The sequence below is a fragment of the Hyperolius riggenbachi genome, chromosome 10 (assembly GCF_040937935.1).
Source record: "Hyperolius riggenbachi isolate aHypRig1 chromosome 10, aHypRig1.pri, whole genome shotgun sequence".
NCBI lineage: Eukaryota > Metazoa > Chordata > Amphibia > Anura > Hyperoliidae > Hyperolius > Hyperolius riggenbachi.
Genome location: NC_090655.1, coordinates 167,828,742 through 167,840,753, shown reverse-complemented (window position 1 = coordinate 167,840,753; position 12,012 = coordinate 167,828,742). Strand labels below are relative to the sequence as shown.

The following is a 12,012-nucleotide window of genomic DNA, read 5'->3' as shown; positions in this document are numbered from 1 at the left end:
GAATAAATCCTGATGTGTAGCCGTGTCACTAATAGAGATGGTCAATGAGATGCAAATAATTCTGCATTGATGCTGATATATGCAAATGTATACACGCTCTTTGCTCATGAAATCAAATAATTTGCTATGTTGTTAAAATTTGATGACTACAAATTAAAGGATACCTGAGACGGATGCAAAGAAAGATTATATACATACCTGGGGCTTCCTCCAGCCCCCTTCAGGCCAATCAGTCCCTTACTGTCCTCCTCCTGCTATGAGTCCCGGTAATTCAGCGAGTCAGCACAGTCCGGCCACATGCCGCTCCCACAGCCAGGAACATGCTGCACCTGCGCAATAGTGCTGCACAGGTGTAGTATGCTCCTGGCGGCGGAGTGCATGCATGCACACTACGCCAGACGGGCTGAAGTACCTGGACTCGTAGCAGAAGATCCAGGTGGCGGAGGAGGACAGTGAGGGACTGATTAGACTGAAGGGGTCTGAGGAAGCCCCAGGTATGTATTAAAAAAAAAAAAAAAAACTTTTATTTCATCTGTCTCAGGTTTACTTTGTTACACATTAGTACTATACTCTACATATGCACTCCCCACAGAGCTGCAGGGAATCCACTGAGAATGTTGTGCACATTGAACACAGAGGTGTTGTCCATCACCCACAAACCTGGTTCAGATTGTACATGAAGAATGTGTAATAGAGGAAGAATCCCCTCATTCCCCTGCAGAGTATCTGCACATCATTCTTACATGTACCCACAGTTACATTGCCAAGGGCCTGATAGATGTGCTTTGTTCCGGTCTGTACCTTTTACAAGTACTCTTACTAAGGATTAGTTTTAGCCTAAAGGGAATAAATATAGTCTACATATCTTTCTTACTTCAGTTATCTCGTAAAATTCCTAAGCGTTAGCAGTTAAGAGACAAATTTCATGTTACATACTTTCAATCAACAAGATAGTAATATGCAAATTAGAGGAGTCAGAGTCGGTGGATTTTTGTACCAACTCCGCAGCCCTGCCATTTTTTTTTTTTTTTTTTTGAGGGGGAGGGATTAAAAAAAATTTACAAATAAAAAAAAAAACAAATAGTTAACTTAGGGACTGAACTTTCTAAATATGTATGTAAAGATGGTATATTACTATTATTTTATAAAATTAAGGGCTTGTAATTAGGGATGGACGCAAAACTGAAAAAATGCACCTTTATTTCCCCCAAAAATTGGCGCCATGCATTGTACTAGGGATAAATTTTGCGTTGCAATAACCGTAACAAATGGGCAAATAAAATGTTTGGGTTTTAATTACATTAGTGTGTATTATTTTAAAACTATAATGCCCGAAAACGGAGAAATTTTTTCAATTTTTTTCTTGTTTATATAAAAAAAAAATTTTTAAGCAAAAAGCACCCCTCAAAGAAAGCCTAATCGGTGGTGTAAAAAAAACAAGATATAGATTATTATTATTTAGTATTTATATAGTGCCAACATATTACGCAGCGCTGTACAATATCTCTCTCTCTCTCTCTCTCTCTATATCTCTCTCTCTCTCTCTCTCTCTATATCTCTCTCTCTCTCTCTCTCTCTATATCTCTCTCTCTCTCTCTATATCTCTATATCTCTCTCTCTCTCTCTATATCTCTATCTCTCTCTATATCTCTATATCTCTCTCTCTCTCTATATCTCTATATCTCTATCTCTCTCTCTATCTCTCTCTCTATCTCTCTCTCTATCTCTCTCTCTATCTCTCTCTCTATCTCTCTCTCTATCTCTCTCTCTATCTCTCTCTCTATCTCTCTCTCTATCTCTCTCTCTATCTCTCTCTCTATCTCTCTCTCTATCTCTCTCTCTATCTCTCTCTCTATCTCTCTATCTCTCTCTCTATCTCTCTCTCTATCTATCTCTATATCCATCCATCCATCCATCCCTCAAAAGGAGCTCACAATCTAATACCTACCATTGCCATATGTCTATATTATGTAGTGAACGTACTGTAGTCTAGGGCCAATTTTAGGGGGAGCCAATTAACTTATCAGTATGTTTTTGGAGTGCCCGGAGGAAACTCACACAGACACGGAGAGAACATACAAACTCTTTGCAGATAGTGCCCTGGCTGGGACTCGAACCAGGGACCCAGCGCTGCAAGGCGAGAGAGCTAACCACTACGCCACCGTGCTGCCCAGATTGTTTTGTTGTGATTAGTAATAAAGTTATAGGCGAATGAATGGAAAGAGCGCTGACAGGTGAAAATTGCTCTGTTTTTTTAAAGGGAAAAACCCCTTGAGGTGAAGTGGTTAAAGAACAACTATCAAAGCTTAGGTTGTATCCAAAACAGTATTAATTCAAAGCAGCACCATAGGCAAGAATAATAGTCCCCCCCCCCCCCCCCGTCCCCAGACTGTACCGATTACACAGGTCACATAGAAACAGGGAAATACATGTGACAGAGGGGTAGCCCTCATATATGGAAATTTGTGAGGAATATGCTCCCCCCTCCATGATGTGTGAAAGCTCAGTCAGTGCATGTCCAGCAGAGTCTGTGAAAGCATGTGTGCTTCTGTGCCCTCAATTGGCTGACAGCATCCTGCATCTCATACACATAAGCCTACTGGGTAATATGATCACTTATGGAAAACTTCACTGCAGGCTGGCTGCAAAAAAGCTTTATCTGCCATTATATAATGGTTTTGGTAGAGTCACCTATACATCCTTTATTTAAGCTGTTCAATAAACATCTCTTATTGAAAAACAAAAATCACACCTGAAAGCAGATAAAAAGGAGAGAAGTTCACTTACTCTTTGCATTGTATGCCACACTAAGCATGGACAACAGAAAGAGAAGAGAACTGAGGACTTAAGAACCAAAATTGTAGAAAAATATCAACAATCTCAAGGTTACAAGTCAATCTCCAGAGATCTAGATTTGGCTTAGTCCATAGTGCGCAACATTATCTAGAAGTTTGCAGCCCATGGCACTGTAGCTAATCTCCCTGTGGGCCGATGCACACCAAAAACCGCTAGCAGATCCGCAAAATGCTAGCAGATTTTGAAACGCTTTTTCTTATTTTTCTGCAGCGTTTCAGCTAGCGTTTTGCAGTTTTGTGTAGCGGTTTTCGTATAGTAGATTTCATGTATTGTTACAGTAAAGCTGTTACTGAACAGCTACTGTAACAAAAACCGCCTGGCAAACCGCTCTGAAGTGCCGATTTTCAGAGCAGTTTGCGATTTTCAGAGCGGTTTGCGGTTTTCCTATACTTAACATTGAGGCAGAAACGCATCCGCAATCCAAAATCTGCAGCAGCCCGGGAGTATGCGTTTCTGCAAAACGCCTCCCGCTCTGGTGTGCACCAGCCCATTGAATTACATTACCCTAGCGGATCCGCACCCGCAAGCAGATCGCAAAAAGCAGCGGAAACGCTCCGGTGTGCACTAGGCCTGTGTGTGGACGGAAGAGAAAAATTGATGAAAGGTTTCAACGCAGGATAGTCCGGATGGTGGATAAGCAGCCCCAAACAAGTTCAAGCTGTCCTGCAGATTCAGCGAGCATCGGTGTCAGCACGAACTATCCGTTGACATTTAAATTAAATGAAACGCTATGGCAGGAGACCCAAAAGGACCCCACTGCTGACATAAAAGAGCAAGACTACAGTTTGCCAAAATGTACATAAGTAAGCCAAAATCCTTCTGGGAAAACGTCTTGTGGACAGATGAGACCAAGATAGAGCTTTATGGTAAAGTACATCCATTCTACTTAGGAGGCCTGCAAAGAAAAGAAGACGGTACCTACAGTGAAATATGGTTCAATGTGTTTTGGGGTTGTTTTGCTGCCTCTGGCACTAGGTGCTTTGATGCGTGCAAGGCATCATGAAATCGGAGCATTACCAAAGGATTTTAGGTCGCATTGTAGAGCCTAGTGTCAAAGCTGGGTTTGCGTCCGAAATCTTAGGTCTTCCAGCAGGACAATGACCCCAAACATCAAAAAGGGGTCTGTGGCTTGTGCATGGCGGTGTAAGGACGTGTTCTTCTAGAGCTCCTGCCGAGACCACTCCTGTATCTCGGCTAACTGCTTCCCAGCTGCACTTTTCTGCTCTCCATGGGCAGAGGTCACAAGAAAAAAGAAAAAAAAAAAAAAAAAAAAAAAAAAAAGGAGCAACTCCCCCCCCCACACACACACACACACCTTGTGGTAGTACGCCAGACCACCAATCCTCCCAACGGAGTGATCAACCAAAGGGTTCACCAAGCACTTCCGAGACCCAAAAAGCAACTCCCTCCTCCCCGACTACCTCAGAAGGCGGCGAATCTTATGTGTAGATGGATCTTCATGACTACATATGCTCATTGCCAACTAAGCAGGATTTGGAAACGTATGTAGGCCGCATCGAAGCCACCTACCATAGAGAGCTAGCGGACTTTTGCCAAGAGGTAGGCCACATGGTTAACGGGGTAGAGGAACTAAACTAGCTGGCGGTGGGGGACAAGAGGATCCGTGAGGAACTGCGAGGGCACGGGACGGCTGCAAGGGGCTGGTAGAAGCTCCATGTGAGTAAAAGGGATTTTTTTTTTTACCATTGGCTGAAATATCCCTTTAAGTATCCCTCACAGATTTCTCTTACCTACAGTGAGATACTAAAGAGCCTCTCGGCGAGAGCGTGGTTACTTCCTGCTCTAGCTTCCTCGACCCCGGCTAACCAGACTTCTGGACGTAAGAGATATTTATCTCTTAGGACAGGAGGTAATTTATATCTGATTGGTGTCCTGGAAATAGGATGATATTTCCAGGTATTGCTTTTGTTTGGTTCCGTATTACCTCTATTTCTTTTTTTCCCTCTTTTTCTTTCCTCTATGGATGGACTGTCTCTCTTTATTCTATATCAACACATCCTGGTGGACACCTTGGACATAACAGCTAAGACATGGCTAATATGGGTAAAGCGACATTATGTTCAATAGTAACCTTTAGGCTACTTTCCCACCAAGACGTTGCATTTTAGGGAACGTTATGGTCGCATAACGTGCCCCTAACGCAACGCATGGTGGTGTTGAAGTTGGACGTCAGATTGAGCTGCGTTATGCCGCTCTCAAAGCAGCCGCTCCAGGTTAGTGATAGGAAGTCCGGATCTTTTTAAGGATTTGGATCATATGAATCATTTTACTAGGGAAGCTGACTGGGTGAAATGACTAGCAGGACAGGACTTTCCCTGTACTGTACATTCTGTATGTTCCGGTTTCTTCCAGACATCCACTGTGAACCGAATCGTTTATTGTGGTGATCTGGATGATTCGACTCATAAAAAAGATCCAGATCAAATGAATGATTCGTTCATGATCCGTATAACACTACAGTCCCACCACAGTCACCACAGCGCAGTGAATATTAATTAGCCATGTGGCTGGCCGCGGAGGAGGAGGGTAGACCTCCTCCTCCAACATTACTGAGCATGTGCAAACAATCTAACGTGGCTTAGCCGAGTAGAACGTATAGCATGCAGCACTTTGTTTAAACGTGCTGCGTTACTATGTAACGCAACGTGTGCACTGTGAACAGCACGTTGATTTTACAGTGCTGTGAGTTAGGCTGCGTTGCTGGCTGCTGTAACGTGGGACTTTAACGCCCCACTGTGAAACCAGCCTTAATGTAAAAGATGTAAAAGGGTTTAATATCCCGCAAAACAGCTTACAGGTTCTTCGCCATTTTTTTTTATTTTTTATTTATTTTCATTTTTTTTTTTAGACAATAGCTTATGTCGATGGTTCCTGTGATTGTAACAACCCCAGGTTCATCTAAAAGACAAAAGGAGACCAGGAGCCCAAAGGTTCAGAATCGTGTAAGATTCAGAAAAGCAAATTGCTAAGGATGTATATACTCACAAAGGTGGTTTGCAACTCCTTGCAACCACCATCAGAGCAGGCGGGAAATTAACAATCCCCGCTCTGTTTTCCAGGTTTGTGACGGGAACGGAGAGGTCGCACTGCAGAGATTTAGGACAACTAAAAACTATCATATCTAAAAGAGGAATGACAAGACACTTAAAACAGGGGTGGAGGCGCCCAATGCATAAAAGATAGGCTAATTCGCTGTTAACCTTCTAAACAGAGAGGTAATCTTACCTCTCAAAGAATTTGGACCAGTTTCTTGAAAAAAAAAGAAAAAGTCCTTTATTCGAGCACATACAATTGACGCGTTTCATGGGTGCTTGCCCACTTCCTCAGGTCATTAAAAAAACAGGTGCCTTAAAGAGAACCTGAACTGAAAGTAATCAAAAGTAAATAAAGTCAAAATAACTATTCACAGGTCATCTTACCTCCTGTGTAGTCTACTCCTCAATCTCTTTCTCCTCTCCTGCGTCCCATTTGTCCACTGTGATCAATGGAATTCTCCGTCCTCCATTTTAAAAATGGCCATTACTCCATAACAGCTTCCTGGTCAGCACACTGTTAAACTGTAATATCACCCACTTGAACCTATCTACGGATAGGTTCTTCCCTGCTCAAGCTTTGCGCACCCCATATCACAGTAATTCCAAAACCCGATAACCCATAATCTATGCACAAATTATCTCCCAATCTCCCTTATTTAGATCTTAAGTTCTATTCTAAAATTCTGGCCGAATGGCTTAAACATTTATTGCCTACACTGATTGACAACGACCAGACTGGATTTTGATGATTCGTGAAGCTCACAATAACACTATGAAAACCATATCTGTCATACATAGGAGCTAAAAAAAAAAAAAAAATCAAAATCCTGTTTATGTGTTATGTCCGTAGACACAGAGAAAAAACATTTGACAGGATCCATTGGGTATTTCTAGAAGAAGCATTACGCCAAATTAGCCTTGGACCTAAATATCTCAGAAACTATTGCCCTCTATAACGGGCCTTCTGCCCAGGGTAAACTCAATGGGACCCTGTCGGACGCCTTCCAGATACGCAATGGGACTTGTCAAGGATGCCCCCTGACCCTTTTTACATGTTATATGTATAGAGCATCTGGCTATTGCATTTAGGAAAAATCAGACTATCATGGGATTAAAGGAGGGAAATGCTTCAGTAAAAGTGGCTCTTTTTGCCGATTAATTGATTTATGTGATGAATCCCATAATAGTATTTCCAAATAATTATACGAATATGGAGACGTCAGTAATTATAAAATAAATGTACCTAAAACTGAAATACTCAATTTCTCTGTTGCACAGAGTGTAGATCAATCCTCGACCGCTACTTCTTTCCCATTCAAATGCAAGCTACAAAAATCAAATACCTGGGCATGATTCCCACGAACCTGGCCGTCCTCTTTGTACTGAACTTTCCTCCATTACCAAACAAAATGTAGGTAGACTTGGAGAAATGGAGATAGATGTTCCTGTCCAGATTCACCAGGATACGGATTAAAATAAAATGTGCTTCTTAAATTGCTTTATGTATTGCTTCTCTTATTAAATGACTAGCTAAGTATATTTCAGGAATACAATCCTGTTTCTTATGGAATCAGAAGCCACACAGTACACCATAGATTAATCAGTAGACCAAAAAACAGAGGTGGTATGGGGTACCTGATCTTAGAATATACTACCACGCTATTACCCTGACTCAGATCCTGGAATGGTTCCAGTGTAGACAAGCAAAGCAATGGGTGGAACTGGAAACATCTTTTTCAGATTTGGATCATAGGGCACTGCTTTGGGTCCCACGTCGCAAGAGGCCTGCTGCTTCAGACCTATCCTTTTGGACACAAATTGTTGTTGCGAACTGGGATGCCATTTGTACTTGCCTCCGTTTCTCCTCTTTATCTAGTCCCCTGTCATTGCTGATGGACAATCCAGGGTTTGCAGTGGGTGTTTAAGTGAATAAGATTCTAGGATGGGATAGATCTTTTTGGCCTCAAACTGGGCACATTACATCTTCCACTGCTCTGCTTGCTAGGGAGGAGATGGGTAATCCAGAGGAAAGAGTTTCATTAAAGAGAATCTGTACTCTAAAATTCTTACAATAAAAAAAGCATACCATTCTATTCGTTATGTTCTCCTGGGCCCCTCTGTGCTGTTTCTCCCACTCCCTGATGCAATCCTGGCTTGTAATTGCCAGTTTTAGGCAGTGTTTACAAACAAGAAACATGGCTGCTAACCAGCATGTGATAGGCTGAGAAAAGCTGAGTCTGTGACTCATACAGAGCCTGGAGGGGTTAAGGAAGGGGTGTGTATAACTTCTGCCCATCACAGCAGAGCAGCACATTCCTGCCTGAGCCGACAAAGGAAAGAAGATTAGATTATATAACAGAGATAATACAGCCACTGTGCAACTAGGAAAGGCTGCAGTAAGACAGACCACATTATAACAGGTATAGGAACGTATAGGATAGATGAAATAAGGCTGAAAATTTTGTTAGAGTCTCTTTAAATTGTCTCCTCTGGAAACAAATTAGGAGCTTTTATTTTTATCTATCAACTGCCTCCAATGTTCACAGGTCTGTTATGCAATTTGAGCAGATGTGTATAGCTTCTTCTCCAACTGAACACAACATTTCAGCTCTTTACGCTATACTTGTATGTGATGTTAGTGCAAAACATTTTGCTAAACTCAACGATACATGGAACTCTGACCTAGGCCTACCTCTTGAGGCAGAACAGTGGGAGACCATCTTAACCACTTGCCGACCGCCCACAGCGGATGGGCGGCGGCAAAGTGGTGCGCAGAACGACCACAATACACCCATTGGCGGCGGCTCGTTCTGTGCCATCTGGCCGGGGATCGTGCGCTCGTTGCACGCGCATCCGCTGGCAATAGGCTCCGCCCACCTGCGACGTCAACCCGCCGGCCGTTCGGAAGCGCTGGCGGGTTGTTAACCCACAGATCGCCGCATAGTAAGCGTATGATGCGCTTTGTAATGTATACAACGCGTATTTTACAGGCTGCCTTCTGCCCTGGTGGTCCCAGTGATCAAGGGACCACCAGGGCAGGCTGCAGCCCTCCCTGTCTGCACACACACACCCTGGTCTGCCCCCCCCCCTGCTCTCTGATCGCCCACAGCACTCCTCAGACCCCCCCCCTGCCCACCCCTCCGACCCATGTTTGCACCCAATCACCCCCCTAATCACCCATCAATCACTCCCTGTCACTATCTGTCAATGCTATTTTTTAGGTTAGGTCCTAAACTGCCCCCTGGGGGCTCCTGATCACCCCCCCACACACCCTCAGATCCTCCCCAGACACCCCCCCCCCCCCCCCCCCCCCCGTGTACTGTATACCTCTATTCTTCCCTGTAATCACCCACTGATCACCTGTCAATCACCCATCAATCACCTCCTGTCACTAACACCCATCAGATCAGACCCTAACCTGCCCCTTGTGTGCACCTGATCACCCGCCCACACCCTCAGATCGCCCACAGTCTGCCTCCGAAGTGCATTGTTTACATCTGTTCTCCCCTCTAATCACCCATCAATCACCCCGTCACCACCTGTCACTGCTACCCATCAGATCAGGCCCTAATCTGCCCCTTGCGGGCACCCAAACACCCGCCCACCCCCTCAGATCAACCTCAGACCACGCCTGAACACCTCTCCAGTGCATTATTTCCCTCCTTTCTCCCCTTTTAATCACCCCGTCACTGCTACCCATCATACCCATCAGATCCTCATCTGCCCCTTTGCGGGCACCCAATCACCCGCCCACACCCTTGGATCGCCCTCAGACCCCCCCCCCAGTGCATTGATTGCATCTATTCTCCCCTCTAATCACCCCGAGACACCCATCAATCACCTCCTGTCACCCCCTAGCACTCCTATCCATCAGATCAGACCCTAATCTGCCCCCTGCGGGCTTCTGATCACTCGGCCAAACCCTCACCCGCCCCACCGCAGTGACAGAATTTTTTTGTTCTGATCACTGCTGGTCTCTACGACTTAATTGTCGCCGAGACCAACCGTTATGCCACACAATACACAACCGCCAATCCAAGAAGCTACCATACCAGCCTTTTCGGTGGAAACCACTCCAAGTTTCCGAACTTAACATTTTTTGGGGCCTTCTCCTTAACATGGGTCTAGTCAAAAAGAATGTATTGCAATCTTATTGGTCTATGCACCCAATACATCACATGCCCATGTTCTCTGCTGCCATGTCCAGGTCACGATTTGAGAACATCCTGCGCTTCTTGCACTTCAGTGCCAATACAACCTGTCATCTAAGAGGCCACCCTGCTTATGACCGGTTCCACAAAATTCGGCCCCTCATAGATCACCTGTCATCAAAATTTGCAGATGCTTATACCCCTGAACAAGCATTTTGAGGCATTTGGTTTCCAGACTACTCCTCGCGGTTTTGGGCCCCTAAAATGCCAGGGCAGTATAGGAACCCCACCAAGTGACCCCATTTTAGAAAGAAGACACCCCAAGGTATTCCGTTAGTTGTATGATGAGTTCATAGAAGATTTTATTTTTTGTCACAAGTTAGTGGAGAATGACACTTTGTGAAAAAAAATAAATAATAAAAATCAATTTCCGCTAACTTGTGACAAAAAATAAAATCTATGAACCCACCATACTAACTAACGGAATACCTTGGGGTGTCTTCTTTCTAAAATAGGGTCACTTGTGGTTCCTATACTGCCCTGGCATTTTAGGGGCCCTAAACAGTGAGGAGTAGTCTAGAAACCAAATGCCTCAAAATGACCTGTGAAATCCTAAAGGTACTCATAGGACGTTGGGCCCCCTAGCCAGGGCTGTGGAGTCGGAGTCGTGGAGTCGGGTAATTTTGGGTGCCTGGAGTCAGGAAAAAATGCTCCGACTTCGACTCCTAATGAATTTGTAACTGTAATTAAAATAGAAACTATGATAAAATGTTCTATTTCTCAGATAATAGTCATTAAAAATAATGTATATATATATACAGTAATAGCTGTGCTTAGTCCACAAAAATGAAATAAACCAATCAAAATTAGTTACTTGTGCTGCTTCAATAAAGCAGTCCCCGTATTTTTAAGGTCAGATATACATATCCGATTGGGACTGTATATATGGTGTGTACACAGGAATCTCATATATACACTAAATAACATCTATGCTGTAAGAATAAAGCCTGATGTGTAGCTGTGTCACTAATAGAGATGGTCAATGGGATGGAAATAATTCTGCACTGATGCTGATTAATGCAAATGTATGCACTCCCTTTGCTGATGAAATCAAATAATTTGATATGTTGTTAAAATTTGGTTTGGTGACTACAAATTAAAGGGTACCCGAGACGGATGAAAAGTAAAGTTTTATACATACCTGGGGCTTCCTCCAGCCCCCTTCAGGCTAATCAGTCCCTCGCTGTCCACCACCCAGATCTTCTGCTATGAGTCCTGGTAATTCAGCCAGTCAGCGCTGTCCGGCCGCATGCCGCTCCCACAGCCAGGAACATTCTGCACCTGCGCAATAGTGCTGCACAGGTGTAGTATGCTCCTGGCGGCGGAGTGTGTGCATGCGCACTACGCCCGACTGGCTCAAGTACCTGGACTCATAGCAGAAGATCCAGGTGGTGGAGGAGGACAACGAGGGACTGATTATCCTGAAGGCGGCTGGAGGAAGCCCCAGGTATGTATAAAACTTTAATTTCATCTGTCTCAGGTTTACTTTGTTACACAGTAGTACTATACTCTACATATGCACTCCCCACAGAGCTGCAGGGAACCCACTGAGAATGTTGTGCACATTGAACACAGAGGTGTTGTCTGTCACCCATAAACCTTGTTCAGATTGTGCATGAAGAATGTGTAATAGAGGAAGAATCTCCTCATTCCCCTGCAGAGTACCTGCACATCATTCTTACATGTACCCACACTTACATTGCCTAGGGCCTGATAGATGTTCTTTGTTCCGGTTTGTACCTTTTACAAGTACTCTTACCAAGGACTAGTTTTAGTCTAAAGGGAATAAATATAGTAGTCTACATATCCTTCTCACTTCAGTTGTCTTGTAAAATTCCTAAGCGTTGGCAGTTAAGAGACGAATTTCATGTTACATACTTTTAATCAAC

At 43.9% G+C, this 12,012-nt stretch overlaps 1 protein-coding gene across 1 annotated transcript in view; it reads right to left on the bottom strand.

Moving 5' to 3' along the window:
- CDK2AP2 (cyclin dependent kinase 2 associated protein 2) overlaps nt 1–12,012 on the bottom strand; it is a 108,784-nt gene that overhangs the window by 65,150 nt on the left and 31,622 nt on the right. The gene's annotated exons all lie outside the window — the stretch shown is intronic.